A 15,286-nucleotide genomic window follows, 5' to 3' on the forward strand; every position below is an offset into this window, starting at 1 on the left:
TGTCTTTCAGTTACAGCTGTGTATAGCCTGATCAGTACTTGTCTCAAGATCTGTCATCAATTTATTCAACAAGTATTTATTCTGTGCTACCTGCCTGGCCCTTTTCTAGTAACAGTAAATAGAAACACAGAAATCCATGCCTTCAAAGAGGATGTATTCGGGCGCCTGGGTGGCTCAGTGGGTTAAGCTGCTGCCTTCGGCTCAGGTCATGATCTCAGGGTCCTGGGATCGAGTCCCGCATCGGGCTCTCTGCTCAGCGGGGAGCCTGCTTCCCTTTCTCTCTCTCTCTGCCTGCCTCTCTGCCTACTTGTGATCTCTCTCTGTCAAATAAATAAAAATTAAAAAAAAAAAGAGGATATATTCTAGTGAAGAAACTATCCAGTAAAAGGATAAATTTAGGGAAATATATAATTTTTTAAAATTTAGCACTATGGATAAAATATAGTAGAAGTAAGAGAATATTATGAAAAACTATATGCTAGCAAATTGGAAAATGGAGAAGAAATGCATAAATTCCCAGAAACATAAATTACTAAACCTGAAACAGGAAGAAATAGAAAATTTGAGCAGACCAGTTACCAGAATTAAAATTGAATCAGTAATCAAAAAACTCAACAAACAAAAGTCCAGGACCAGATGGCTTTACAGGTAATTTCCACCAAACATTTAAAGAAGACTTATTGGCTATTCTTTTCAAACTATTTCAAAATATAGAAAAGGAAGGAAAAGAGATGCCTGGGTGGCTCAGTCAATTACGCACCTGCCTTGGCTCAGGTCATGATCTCAGGTCCTAGGATCAAGGCCCAGTGGGCTACTTGATCAGCAGGAGCCTGCTTCTCCTTCTCCTGCTGCCCCTCCCCACTGCTTTCTTGATCTTTCTTTCTCTGTCAAATGAATAATTAAATCTTAAAAAAAAAAAAAAAAGAAAGAAAAGGAAGAAAACATCAGATTCATTCTATGAAGCCAGCATTATCTTGATACCACCCAGATAAAGACACCAGTAAAAAAGAGAACTACGGGCCAATATTCCTGATGAATAGTGATGCAAAAATCCTCAATTACATACTAGCAAACTGAATTCAATAACAAATTAAAAAAAAAAAAAAAAACATTCACCTTGATCAAGTGGGATTTATTTCCAGTTTGCTCAGTCAATGCAGAGAAAACATTTGATGAAATAAAACATCCACTGATGACAAAAACTCTCGACAAAGTAGGTTCAGAGGGACTATACCTCATTATAAAAAAGGCCACATATGAAAAACCAATAGCTAACATCATCCTCAATGGAGAAAAATATTTTTCTCCCAAGGTCAGGAAAAAAGACTAGGATGTCCACTTCCACCACTTTTATTCAAAATAGTACTAGAAGTTCTATCCATAACAATCAGACAACAGAAAGAAGTAAAAGGCATCCCCAATCAGTATGGAAGAGGATATATTCTAGTGAAGAAACTATCCAGTAAAAGGATAAATTTAGGGAAATATATAATTTTTTAAAATTTAGCTGACCAGATACTATATATAGAAAACCTAAAAGATGCCACCAAAAAAAAAAAAATGGCTAGAATTGATAAAATGAATTCAGTAAGTCACCGGAAACAAAATAAATGTACAGACATCTGTTGCATTTCTATATACCAATAATAAAGGAGTAGAAAGAGAAATTAAGAAAATGGTACCATTTATAACTGCACCAAAAATAGTAATATGGGAACATTAGTCACACACACAGTAATATTAGTCATAAAAAGAATGAAATCTTGCCATTTGCAATGACATGGATGGAGCTAGAGAGCAGAGTGCTAAGCAAAATAAGTCAGTGAAAGACAAATACCATATGACTTTACTCATATGTAGAATTTAAGAAACAAAAAAAGCAAAGGGAAAAAAAAGATGCAAATCCAGAAACAGACTGTTAATTATAAGGAACAGTGGGGGTTGGGCTGAATAGGTGATAAGGATTAAGGAGTGAGTGCAGTTTCCATGATGAGCACGGGGGATGTATACTGTACACCTGAAACTAAAATAATGCTCTGTTTAACTAATTGGGATTAAAGTAAAAACTTTAAAGAGCAAAGCAAACCAAATTAATTAATTAATTAATTAATTAAAAACCCCAAACATAGAAACAAAAAATATGGTAGGAAAAGGGGAGGGGTAAATGCTAAATGGGGACTGACCTTTAAGATAACATCGACAGAAAAGACCTCACTAAAAAAAAAAAAAGTGATTTTAGAGTTAAATCTGAAGTAGGTAAGAAAGCAGCCATGCAGACATGGGATAAGGAGGGAACACTCTAGGCAGAGGCTGGATGAGTAGGAAGACCATGAGACCCTATTGCGCCTGGTATAGTAGAGGATGAGTGAAGGAGAGAGAGTCATGAGGCATGGGGTAGTGTGATAAGGGGCCAGGTATAGTAAGTCATGTTAGGGACTATGGGTCAAATGTGAAAACAATGGAGGACTCCTATCGGATGACATAATTCAATTTATATTTTAAAAGGATTATTCTGACAGATTTGCAGAAAATAGACTGAAAGTTTCAGGGAAAGAAAGCAGGCAAATCATTTAGGAATCCTTCTAATACCACAGCTGGGAGGTGATGCTAAATGTACAGGATGTATTTTAAAGTTACAGCCAGCCGAATGGGGGACACGAGAGAAATGATTCATGAAGATCTTTTCAAAGACTGTGTTATGACTGACTAGAACAATAGATTTGTTATTAACTAATTGTTTTTTTATTAAAAAAAAAAAGTGGTGCCCCAAAAATCTGATCCTGAGGCTGGGAACAAGGCAATAGCCAAGTTCTGGACATATTGAGTTTCGGATGCCTGTTAAGATATCTGAACAGAGAGTCTGAGTAAAGAATGGTATACGTGTCTGGAGTGTAGGGGGACTCTGAGATGGAGAAATATTTTAAGAAGTCTTCAGTGTATAGCCTACATTTTAGTCATAAGTCTGAAAGAAATTCCTGGAGAGTGGAAGATAGAAAGGAAAAGGCATTCAAGGACTAATCATGAGCTGTGGGCTTTTCTAAGATTCAAAGGTCAGGGAGAGGAGTAGGAGCAACAAAAGAGAATGAAGAAAGTGGCTACTAGAAAGGCAAGATGAAAACCAAATGATGGTGGTATCCAGGATTCTCTGAGAAGAAAATGTAATGTAAGATATCTCTTCCTGGAGCTCTTCTTTCCAGGCTCTGGTTATAGCAAAAGGCACAATTAACATGGATAGTATGTTCTATCAGACATGCCACAAGTTAACGGGACCATAAACCCAGTTTAGCGGTGGAGGAAACGCTATATAACAAAGCCTAGAAACATTAAACAACTTGATAGGGTGCCTGGGTGGCTAAGTGAGTTGAGCCTCTGCCTTCGGCTCAGGTCATGATCTCAGGGTCCTGGGGTCGAGACCCGCCTCAGGCTCTCTGCTCAGAGGGGAGCCTGCCCCCCCACCAACCTGCCTCTCTGCCTACTTGTAATCTCTGTCTGTCAAGTAAATAAGTAAAATCTTTAAATAAATAAATAAATAAATATAAATAAATAAAACAACTTGATTTAGCAGAGAGTTGACAATTTGGAAGCATGACTACAACCAGCCTAGAGTGTAGAATATGAAAATTCCTGCGGATCTGTATGTTGTAACCTTTAATTCAATTACCAGTACTTTTGACGCCCTGCTTAGAAATGTGAAGAAGCTAACCTGGACAGCTTGCCCCACCATCTTCAAGAGATTAGTTGTGAGAGTAAATTTAAGCCATGATACCTCCCTTACAAAGTGATGTTGAGCCTGTAACAATACACAGGTACTGATGATGGTCCTTAGCCTGTGAATTCCCATGCCATTCATGTGTAAAATTCAGAATAAGCAATTTTCCTACCTTTGCATTATAGTATAATTTACCACTTTATTTTTATTTTTTTTTAAAGGTTTTATTTATTTATTTGACAGACAGAGATCACAAGTAGGCAGAGAGGCAGGCAGAGAGAGAGGAGGAAGCAGGCTCCTTGCGGAGCAGAGAACCCGATGCGGGGCTAGATCCCAGGACCCTGGGAATCATGACCTGAGCCGAAGGCAGAGGCTTTAATCCACTGAGCCACCCAGGCGCCCCTAATTTACCACTTTAAATGCTATTTGCTTTTTCTATATTACTGTGTCTTGCCTCCCTCATTTGAGACTACGTGTCTTACAGACCGGAATAATGTTTTTAAACTTTTTATATTGCCCTCTTCATTCCTTCTCCTTCTGTTTGCTTTCACAACACTAGTCTTCACGAGAACATTTTCTAAAAACTTTGTTGTTATTGTTGTTGTTTTTATCATCCCTTTACTTCTTAAAACCGTAAACATATTTCTCTTAATTATTTGGTAACATAGTCTCTAGTTCTCTTTACCATTATTCTAAGGCTTGTACTGCTATTATTTTGAACACAAGATAAAGATATTTTTTAAAAAAACACTGCAATAGTGGGTAAGTTTTAATGAGTTGATTATCATTCTTTAACACTGCTGGTGTGAAGATATTCATCATGTATTTTTTTTTTAATGTTCTCCAGGAATTCTAAATGAGTTTTGTAATAATTATGAGTCTCATCCAAATATCTCATCACTGTATTTACTTCATCTTTCCAATGCCAGATAAAAGAATGATTGATATGTATGAATATTATGTCAGTGGTGCATTTCATTTGTCTGAATAAGTGATAATCTCACCAATACAATATGACAGTGTTTTCATCCTACACTGTAGTTTTGTAATGTTCATTAGATACTCAATTTCTAAAGGAAGCAATAGTGATGCCCCACCAGTGTATAGGGAGGAAAAGTTAATGAACAGCCCTTTAAATTCATTTGCTTAGGCAATGTACTAGCTAAACAAATATACTCTTGAAAACTATTAATGGGGAACCTGGAAAAACACTTTTCCATTATTAAGTCCAGACGTTTCCTTTTGTATTATTTTGCTTTTATTTGTGCTTATGTGAGCAATTTTACATTTTATTCATGCTATGTATTCATAACATATTTTTGTTAAGGATACAGGAATTAATATGCATAAAATTGCCTCCTATCATTTGATTTAGCTCTAATATACAAGAAGTAATCTCACCCAGATTCTTTTTTTTCTTTTTTCTTTTTTAAAATTTAAACCTGAAAAGAAATCTTATATGGCACTAACAGATTCTGGCATCTCTAACCCAGCACTGTAACGTAAAACTCAAGGGAAAAGTCACTGGAGTGCTAACAGAAAGCAGAATTAGAATTGGCTAAATTCTAAATTCTAAATTTATGTGAGGAAGTAATTCTTATTACCCATCTTGTGATATGATGGGAGAAATATAAGCTATTTACATGAAAAGAATGAGCTTCTTTGGGGTGCCTGGATGGCTGAGTCAGTTAAGGGTCTCCCTTCAGCTCAGGTCATGATCCCAGAACCCTGGGACAGAGCCTCACGTGGGGCTTCCTGCTCAGCAGGGAGTCTGCTTCTCCCTCTCACTCTACTCCTCCACCCCCACTTGTGTGTGCTCCTCGCTGTCAAATAAATAAATAAAATCTTTAAAAAAAAAAAAAGAATAAGCTTCTTTAACCTAGAGAGGTCTTGTGCACTAAATATCAGTATTTCAAAAACCACTTTAGGTATTCATATATTTATACAAATTGTATATTATTTAAATATATTCTTAGATTTAGATATGAGGGCCCTTGATTCATTATCAAATTTATTTAAATATAATATAATATATTCAATATAATAATATGGATTTTGGACCTGCATGAAGAGTACCATTAATCCTGAGGAGAGGAGTTTAATAGTTTTTTTTTAAAAGAGAGATTTGTTACAGAATTACAGATTTGTTATAGAAATAATCCTCATATAAACTAAGATGTTATGCAATGCTGATATTAATTCAAATGATAACATTAAGAAAATAATTCTACATTTTATAGGGCATGACATAAAATAACTTAAATGAACACTTTCATTCATGTAAGGATAACAATTTTTGACATTAATTTTTTTTAAAAAACGCATTGACCTTAAATTGAATGTAATTATGACCATTTCAAACAATGTTCTCTATTACATCATAGGATAATATCCATTCAAATGTATAGCTAATACTAAATTTAGTCACAAATTCTAAATACCAGGGCAAAAAAAAAAAAATCTTTTTTAAAAGATTTATTTAGGGGCGCCTGGGTGGCTCAGTGGGTTAAGCCTCTACCTTCGGCTCGGGTCATGATCCCAGGGGCCTGGGATCGAGTCCCGCATAGGGCTCTCTGCTCAGCAGGGAGCCTGCTTCTCCTCATCTCTCTCTCTGTCTGTCTCTCTGCCTATTTGTGATCTCTCTCTCTGTCAAATAAATAAATAAAATCTTTAAAAAAAATAATAAAGATTTATTTAACTTGAGAGAGAGACAGAGAGAGGGAGAGAGTAGGGGGAAGAGCAGAGGGAGAGAAGCAGGCTCCCCACAGAGCAGGGGACCCAACACAGGGCTCCATCCCAGGACCCTGAGATCATGTCCTGAGCCAAAATCAAGAGTCTGATGCTTAACCCACTGAGCTACTTAGGCACCCCTCCTCCCCCAAATCTGCATTACTTCTTGACTAGGTGTGCTAACAGACATTACTACATACAATGCGGAGTATAATCCTTGAGAGTGATTACATTACTTGTTTTCAGAAATCATTTTAACAGTGTCTGATTGTCAATTCATCACTTTAATATGATTGAAACATCAATGTAGTTCTCCTCATTTTTACAAATGTTTTTTGAAACATTTGGTATTAAAATAACTATAATATCTAAAATTTGCATAACTATATATGTATCAGATACTGTGATATACTCCTTCCAAATATTAACTAATTTGATCCCCCACAACCAAATTCCAAGAAAAAAAATATTATCACCATTTTATACTTAAGAAAATTGAAGCACAGATTACTTATCCAAAGTCACTCACAGCTAGAAACTGATAAGACAGGAATCAAACCCAAGGTTGCCTGGCTCCAGAGTCATTCTTGTTAATTACAATGCTATTGTGCCTTTTAAAATTTAGTGCAATTTTGAAACATACATTTTAATGTGCACAGAAATCTATGCATCTAGATTCATGACCCTCATTTATAGAAACACAAAGACTACCACGTAAAAAATAGAAGTGTGTATTCTTAAATATAAGCTATTTCAGCAGAAATCATTAAACTTTTTATTTTTATGTAGGTATTTTCATCAGCAAGTAATTTTTCTTTAGTTTTCTTATCTTTTCTTCTCTCTCTCTCCCTCCCTCTCTCTTTTTTTTAAACAACACCTTTGGGGCACTGGTAAAAAGAGCAAGGTTATTGACAGTAGTGGTGATCACACAAGATTACAATCCACATGACTTCAGGGCTCAGGCAGGTAATGAAAATGATTAAATATATAAGACAATAGGGAATAATGGAACCACTGGTAAATTAAAAACATAGCAGTCTCTTTCTACATACTTCAGATTCACTGCTTTTATGGTAAGCACCAAACAACAAGCTATGACTGATGTCAGCCTCGAGCCTTCAATTTTGCTGCATATTTCTGCTTTAGAATTCTGTTAAGTGTTCCAAGTATTCCTCTTGATGGTTTAAATGACTTCGATAGAAATTATTTTAGAAATTACTATTTGGTCAGATCTCAAGGCATAATATCAGCAGGCATTTTTTTTGTTATTCTTTCTGACAAATTTTAGTAGCCTTTTATTTTCAGATGGTAAAAGTAATTATTTAAGGAGTATTAGAAGGAAAACCTTTCCAAAGACTCTTCTTTCTAAAGCCCAGGAATATTCCACCCTAAAACATCTGCTCTAACATGCATTTATTAGGAATTATTTCATAAGCTCATTCAGTCTTTTCACAAAAGTCCTCTTCTGTTTATACACTCATTCTTAGATTATGTCTTTTATGTGTGAGTGTTGGTTAAAACGCTGTTTTCCACCTGTCTTGGAGCCTACATTCCCACAAAACCAATAGAAACGTTACTTCTATTTAACTCCACGATTGCCATTACAAATAATTCTTGTGACCCTCCATAGCAAAAATGAAATGGGGCTTTTTTCTGCTTCTTCTAGTTCAGAACATAAAGTTGCAGTGAACTAGCTGTTGTGTACTATAGTTATTTGTGCACTGCTTGTTTGCTCTGGCATTGTGGTGAACTTCTCTATTCAGTCCTGACCGCTGGTATGTGGATTAATCCATAAGACTGAGATTGATGTCAGAGAGAACAGTTAGAGTTTGTAATAATGTAAGTACAGGTAAGAAGAACTGGAACTGAAGAGATAATAGAAAAGGAGTGATAAAAATTGGAAAGTTGGTATGGATTATTTTAAATCCCTTCTCATAGATTTGCTGTTGACATTTGAGTATTTAGGAAGGAAGGAAGAAAACAGCCCAAAGAAACCAATATTTCTGTTTCCAGTATTTCTGTTTCCTGAGCAATGAATGCCAAGTTATCCTTTCCCCCCACCCCCGGGGGAAAAAGAGCTTAACGTACTTGTAAAACAGGATATAATGCCACTTTGATGAAGCTTTTTCAAGAATAACTAGTACATGAAACATGAGCAATTTGTCTATTTAAGATTTAACTAGGATGGCACCTGGTGTTCAGAAGGATTCATTGACATGAATTTTAAAGTTGAAAATGCTACATAAGCCATCATAAAATATAGACAAAATAAATGAGACGGACTCTTAAGGTATAAACTATTCACAGGAACATTTCAACCCTAAAACTATGCAGCCTTTAAAAGTGAGTAATATGGGTATTTCTAGGTTTCATTAGAGTGAATTTATTTAATTAAGAACAAGTCTTAGTGATAAGCACTCTTTGAAATCTAATAGCGCAGTAACGAAAAGAAAGCAAGGAAATAATTATGTTGGATTTATAGGTGATTATGGAGATCTTCAGATAAGAATGCTTTTAAACAAGATATGTGATTCTCATTATATCATATAAGCTTTAAATCTCTTTTAGCAGCTGGATCTAGTAGGTTGTATTTTAGATTAATTATAATCATATACATGCAAAAAAGATACATTATATCCAGGTACATTATTGCTCAGCAAAATTCAGAAAGGCTGTATATTAGGAGACAGCACATTTTAATAATAATTGATTCTCCACTGTTTCAAATGAGTGAGACCAGGAATTTCTCTGAACTTTCCATATTGGCGGTTCCAGAAATCTCTCTATGCTTTACAACCCAGTTCTTTGGGTGATAGGATTTTACTTTGAGCTCCAGCATGTCCCTGGGATTCCCACTTTCTTAGAGAGCCCTCCCAGCGTGGGCTCTGTACCCAGACTTTAGTTAGTCGCTGCTTTGCTCTTGCTGGAAGCCTGGAACACCTCTGGTGGGATTTTGCCCACTTTCCTGTTGTGACCTAACCTTTTGGACAGCTGTAGACTCCTAACACTCTGTGGGGGTCCTGTGTGCCTCAGGGGTATTTCTCTCAGCTTGGTGCTCTGTCTGGTACAGGCTTTTGCAGCCTTCTCTGCTTTGCACACTTGAGGCAGACCTTTCAGCACTGTGGCCCTGCTCTCAGCCTTCTCCATGACGACCCTGTGTATTCAATAAACAGCCTGTGGGAAAGAGTTGGCACTCTGATGAGATCACACAAGGTGACTGGGGCTTTTCAGAATCCTACTCCCTAATCTTAGCCCCACAAGTGGCAGTTTAAATTGTTACAGGTTCTGCTGTCTGTCTTTTTTTACGGCAGGTTTTGCTCTTGCATTCACATGGCCCTAGAGGTCAGTAGCCATGGGTCACTTCTGCCCTAGGAAACATTTATCTCCATGTAGAACTTATTACTACCTTGAGCTTTCTTTAAATCCTTAACTCCATGAATGGGTTTTGAAATACATATATATTTTTTAAGATTTCATTTATTTATTTGACAGAGAGAGACACAGCGAGGGAGCACAAGCAGGGGGAATGGGAGAGTAAGAAACAGGCTCCCCTCTGAGCAGGGAGCCTGATACAGGACTCAATCCCAGGATCCTAGGATCATGACCTGAGCCAAAGGCAGATGCTCAACAACTGAGCCGCCCAGGGGCCCCTAAGACACATATGTTTTTATAGGTTATCTGACTTGTTCTCGTTAACTATAATTGTAAGTAGTTCTGTGAAGACACATTTACATTGTTTCCAATTATTTCTAGTGTATCTGCTGTATTCTTTATCACTCCATCCTTATGCTTTCATTCTAGTATTACTAGTTTAAATTCCATGGTAAGTTTTAATTTCTTTCAGGTATGTAACCATAACTCCATTATGTTATGCTCCCTTCAAACCATTTGCCTGGATAAGTCACAATCCTAGCTTAAGCCAAATTTCCTCCTCCTTGGGGTCTGAACTCACAAAGCATCATGCAGCTAGAGAAAAACATATTACCATGTGAGTTGTGTCACAATTTGAGTCTTACCATCTTACCTTTGTGGTACCTGTGGTACCCCGTATCTTTTTCCTATTCCATTTACTCTTCTACACTTCTAGAAGACTAGGCCAGAGCTCTTCTCCTCAAATTAACAATACATCGTCTCCTATCTTTATTGAGTTTATGAATTCTTATTTTCCCTATTTCTCAGAGAAAACAAACAAACTAACAAACAGAAAGAAGTAAAAGATGTTCCACCAACTCCTGCCACCATATTTGTTCTCCCTTTTAGGATAGAAAGGGATCTGAGCACTAAAATGTCTTTTAAAAATCTTATTTCGTTTAAAAAACACATGTCTGGAAAAAAATACTTATCTTTTATTTATATGACTTACAGGTAAAGGTTCCAGAGTAAGGGTTAATATATGAAAGACTCTTCATAAATGGAGGATCAGTGAGCCAAAACATAAAAGATGATAGATAAGTATTCATTAAAGAAAGAATGCATATCACTCTCATTTTCATACTACTTAATCATTTATCCATAATACAAATATCTATTGAACCATTCTTGTGTCTACAAAAGTAGTTAATAAATATTTTCTGGTTGAATGAATGAATACATCAGTAGGTAGGAGGAGGAACTTCTAAAATATAGCCCAAAATCCAGGAAGTTTTTAACAAAATAGCTAAATAATCCTTTAATTTAAGATTATGGATTATTAATAATTATCCCCACAAGTGAAGGTGACTCCATCAGTACCCTCGATGGTACTATATAACTTACTATATTAGGTAAGGTAATTTTTTCATTTAAAAATTTTTAATTAGCAATAGTATCTATGCTAAATACTTATAATAACCATGTTTCAGATGTCATGCAAGTATATTTTATTTCATAAGACACTGGCTACTTTTATAGTCAAAAAATCTAAATATAATCCAACATAAAAACAATGTGTCATTTATTTTTCTCTAATATGATATATTTTTAAAAGTGCTTATATAGAACTTGTACTTAGAATAAGTCAAGCAGAGAAAGACAACTATCATATGATCTCCCTGATATGAGGAAGTGGTGATGCAACATGGGGGCTTAAGTGGGTAGGAGAAGAATAAATGAAACAAGATGGGATTGGGAGGGAGACAAACCATAAGTGACTCTTAATCTCACAAAACAAACTGAGGGTTGCTGGGGGGAGGGGGTTTGGGAGAAGGGGGTGGGTATGGACATTGGGGAGGGTGTGTGCTTTGGTGAGTGCTATGAAGTGTGTAAACCTGGCGAGTCACAGACCTGTACCCCTGGGGATAAAAATATATATTTATAAAAAATAAAAAATTAGAATAATTCTTAAACAAAGAAAAAATGGATTATAGAACTGCTAGAAAAGGGGTACCTGGGTGGATCAGTTGGTTAAACATTTGCCTTCACCTCAGGTCATGATCCCAGAGTCCTGGGATCAAGCACCACATCAGGCTCCCTGTTCAGTGGGGAGAATGCCTAGAAAATCTTGGATATGGTGATACTTTTTTGATATAACATGAGACACAACCCATGAAAGAAATAATTGATGACCTGAACTTCATTAAAATTAAAAGCTTCTGTTTAGTGAAAGACAATGTCAAGAGAATTAGAAGACAAGCCACAGAGCAGGAGAAACTATTTGCAAAAAATACATCTGAAAAAGACAGCTATCCAAAATACACAAGAACTCATAAAATTATAAAATTAAGAAAACAACCCAATTAAATAATGGGCCAAATATAAAAATACATACAGATATCAAATAAGCATATGAAAAATACTCCACATCATATGCCACCAGGAAAATCCGTAAGATACCACACAACACACCTTATAGAATTGCGAAAATCTGAAACACTGGTATCACAAATTGCCAGCGAGGATGTGAAGAAATAGGAATTATCAGGTAGTGCTGATGAGAAAGCAAAATGGTCCAGCCATGTGGGAAGATAATTTGACAGGTTCTGACAAAACTAAACATACCGTTTGATCCAGCAATCACTCTTCCTGGCATTTACTCAAAAAAGTTGTAAAACATGGACACACAAAAATATACACATAGATCTTTAAGGCAGTTTTATTCATAATTGCCCAAACTTGGTAACAACCAACGATATCCTTCAGTTTTTTATTTACTTATTTTTGGTAGGTAAATGGAAAGATAACTATGGTACAACCAGAGAAGGGAATTTTACTCAGTGCTAAGAATAAATCAGTTATCAAGCCATGAAAAGATATGGAGGAAACTTTAGTACATATTATTAAGTGAAATAAGCCAGTCTGAAAAGGCCATTATACATATGATTACAACTATATGTTTCTGGAAAAAGAAAAATAATATGGAGACTGTAAAAATACCAGTGGTTGTCGTGGGTTTGGAGGTAGAAGGAGGGATAAATACACAGAGCACAAAGAATATTTAGGGCAGTGAAACTACTATATATGAGATTAGAAAGATGGATATGTGTCATTATAAGATTGTCTACGCCCACAGAATGTACAACAGCAAGTTGAATCTTAAGGTTAATTCTGGGCTGTGGATGATTTAAAGGTCGATGTAGGCTCATCCTTGGTAACAAATGCAGTGATGCTTATAATGCAAGAGGCCATGCAAGGGGAATCTCTATCTTCCTCCCATTTCTGCTGTGAAGCTTCAACTACTCTTAAAAAATAAAGTTAAAAAAAAGGAATATACTTTTCAACTGCAGTTCAATTCTGAAATATTTTCATAATTTAAACACCAACACTGATCACTCTTTTCCACTAAAAGTTGAGATAAACAACCGGTCTTTAGTCAGAATGCATTTTTATATTACAGTCATGAGACCCAATCTCAGCAAATATAAGGCACTAGTTGAGATGACAATTCCAACTAGCCCCATCTGCCCTATTCATGGAATGAATTACAAATAAGCTATAAAAATATATTATTCTATATAAGACTTGTATAATTTGTTAAACAGCAATTTTAAAAATTTGGGACTAGTTTCCAACTAGACATTAAGAATGAATATCTCAACTTATCACCAGTTAACACTAATGCGTTACATTTTGAGAATATGTAATATCATTATCATAGATGAGTTATGTGAAGATTGCTTCCAAAGGGAAAAGATATGTTGTAAATTTTTAAAATTTTCCTGTTACTGGGTTGATTCCTGGATTCATAATAATGATTTTAAAATATATCACCACTATTTTAAAAAGTAACTTTAGAAAACTTAATTTTGATGAAATATTCAAAAGGAAATGTACTACAATCTTAAATCAGTATATATGTTTTATCACTCTTAAAATTGATTAACACATAACATACCTAAATAAAATATAATTTCCAGCAAATACCTAAATCATAGGAATCCCTATAGGATATATATTCTTTCTCAGAAGGTAAAATGGTAATAGTGAAGATTTCCAAATAGATCTCAGGGTTCTAAAAATGATTTTTATGTGGAACATAAGGAATAGAGTGGAGGACCATAGGGGAAGGGTGTGAAAACTGAATGGGAAATAATCAGACAGGGAGACAAACCATGCTTTCATGGTTTCTGGACTCCAGGAAACAAACTAAGGGTTACAGAACATATTGGGGTGGGAAGAAGGGGGAACCAGGTGATGGGTATTAAAGAGAGCATGTGTTGTGATAAGCACTAGGTGTTATATGAAACTGAATTGTTGAACATTATGTCAAAAACTAATGATGTGTTACATGCTGGTTAACTGAAAATAAATAAATAAATAAATATGATTTTTCACAAATTTTACAAGTACTCCAACCTTTTTTAAAATACAGATTGTTTAGTAGTATATTAAAGCTGACTGATACATAGATGTGTATGATGGCTAACATACTATAACTTAAGGAATTGTCAGAACACTCCTACCAAGGAAGCAATTTGCTTTGGATTTTTGTGAACAAGATCCAGGACTGTGGCAGGAAAAACACAGGGCTTGAGGGGGCTGCTATTAATACTTCAAATAACCAGCATGTCTCCCACAAGCATGGAAGATGGAAAAGTAAGAAAAATGACCAGGGTACACCATCCCTTTGCATCATCCCTTTAAAAGCAAGTAAGTACTTGAAAGGTCATAATCCCAAGAGAAGATAACATGATACCCTATGCCATTATAGATCTGGTTTCAACTAGCTCTATATCAGATGAAATGCAGAAATAGGAGAAAAGTGAGGAATGGAGGAAATCTAACAAAACTATCATACAAGTAAAAGAAAAAAGAAATACTATATGATGTCATCAAAGACCGATGGTATCAAAAGTGAACCTGACATGTCTGCTCATTGGCTTCTGTCCAGTAGCACTCCTTTAAAAATAAAGGTCCTATATTAGATATGGGAGTGTAAATCCGGCCTACTTTAAAGTAGGCGTATGTGCCTGTCTTTATACATGAAAAAGCACATCCAAGGACACTGGGCAACTAGATTTTCTCCTTTATTATCACACAATTTCAGTATCAAGTGATTTGCCTGCTTGATTATATTGATTTTGTATCTTAGCAGCAGGTAAAAAGAATCAATGTAAAAAGGTCAGCATGGCAAGGGAAGAGCTGCAAATCTTGGACTAATTGTTGTAGTAATGAAAAATACTCAGAGTCAATGACACTGACAAACTAAAGCCAGATGAGCTTTTTCCATCCCATTTTAGTCCAGGCCAATGCATTTTAATTACTGACTTATCTTTGTAGTACATTGCCACTTGGAATCTTACTTAACAACTCTATGTTTCTTGTTCTGCTTTATAACTAATGTTTTGTTTTTTAATCCTGTGTCTGTATCTGTACAATTCCCATTAACGTACACTTGCATTTCAGGAGTTCTTCTCATAAAATTATTACTAT

General features: G+C 35.6%; 1 protein-coding gene and 1 long non-coding RNA gene across 3 annotated transcripts in view; one reads left to right on the top strand and one right to left on the bottom strand.

Annotated features, from left to right (window-relative positions):
- SPOCK3 (SPARC (osteonectin), cwcv and kazal like domains proteoglycan 3) overlaps positions 1-15,286 on the top strand; it is a 486,709-nt gene that overhangs the window by 94,732 nt on the left and 376,691 nt on the right. The window lies entirely within an intron of this gene.
- The window catches only part of LOC132000525 (uncharacterized), a 72,815-nt gene that overhangs the window by 56,236 nt on the left and 1,293 nt on the right, over positions 1-15,286 (bottom strand). For both annotated transcript variants that reach the window (XR_009399379.1, XR_009399385.1), the window contains exon 2: positions 761-905. This is a non-coding gene — a long non-coding RNA (uncharacterized LOC132000525). The remainder of the gene's footprint in view (positions 1-760; positions 906-15,286) is intronic.

Source organism: Mustela nigripes, chromosome 1 (genome assembly GCF_022355385.1).
Source record: "Mustela nigripes isolate SB6536 chromosome 1, MUSNIG.SB6536, whole genome shotgun sequence".
Classification (NCBI taxonomy): domain Eukaryota; kingdom Metazoa; phylum Chordata; class Mammalia; order Carnivora; family Mustelidae; genus Mustela; species Mustela nigripes.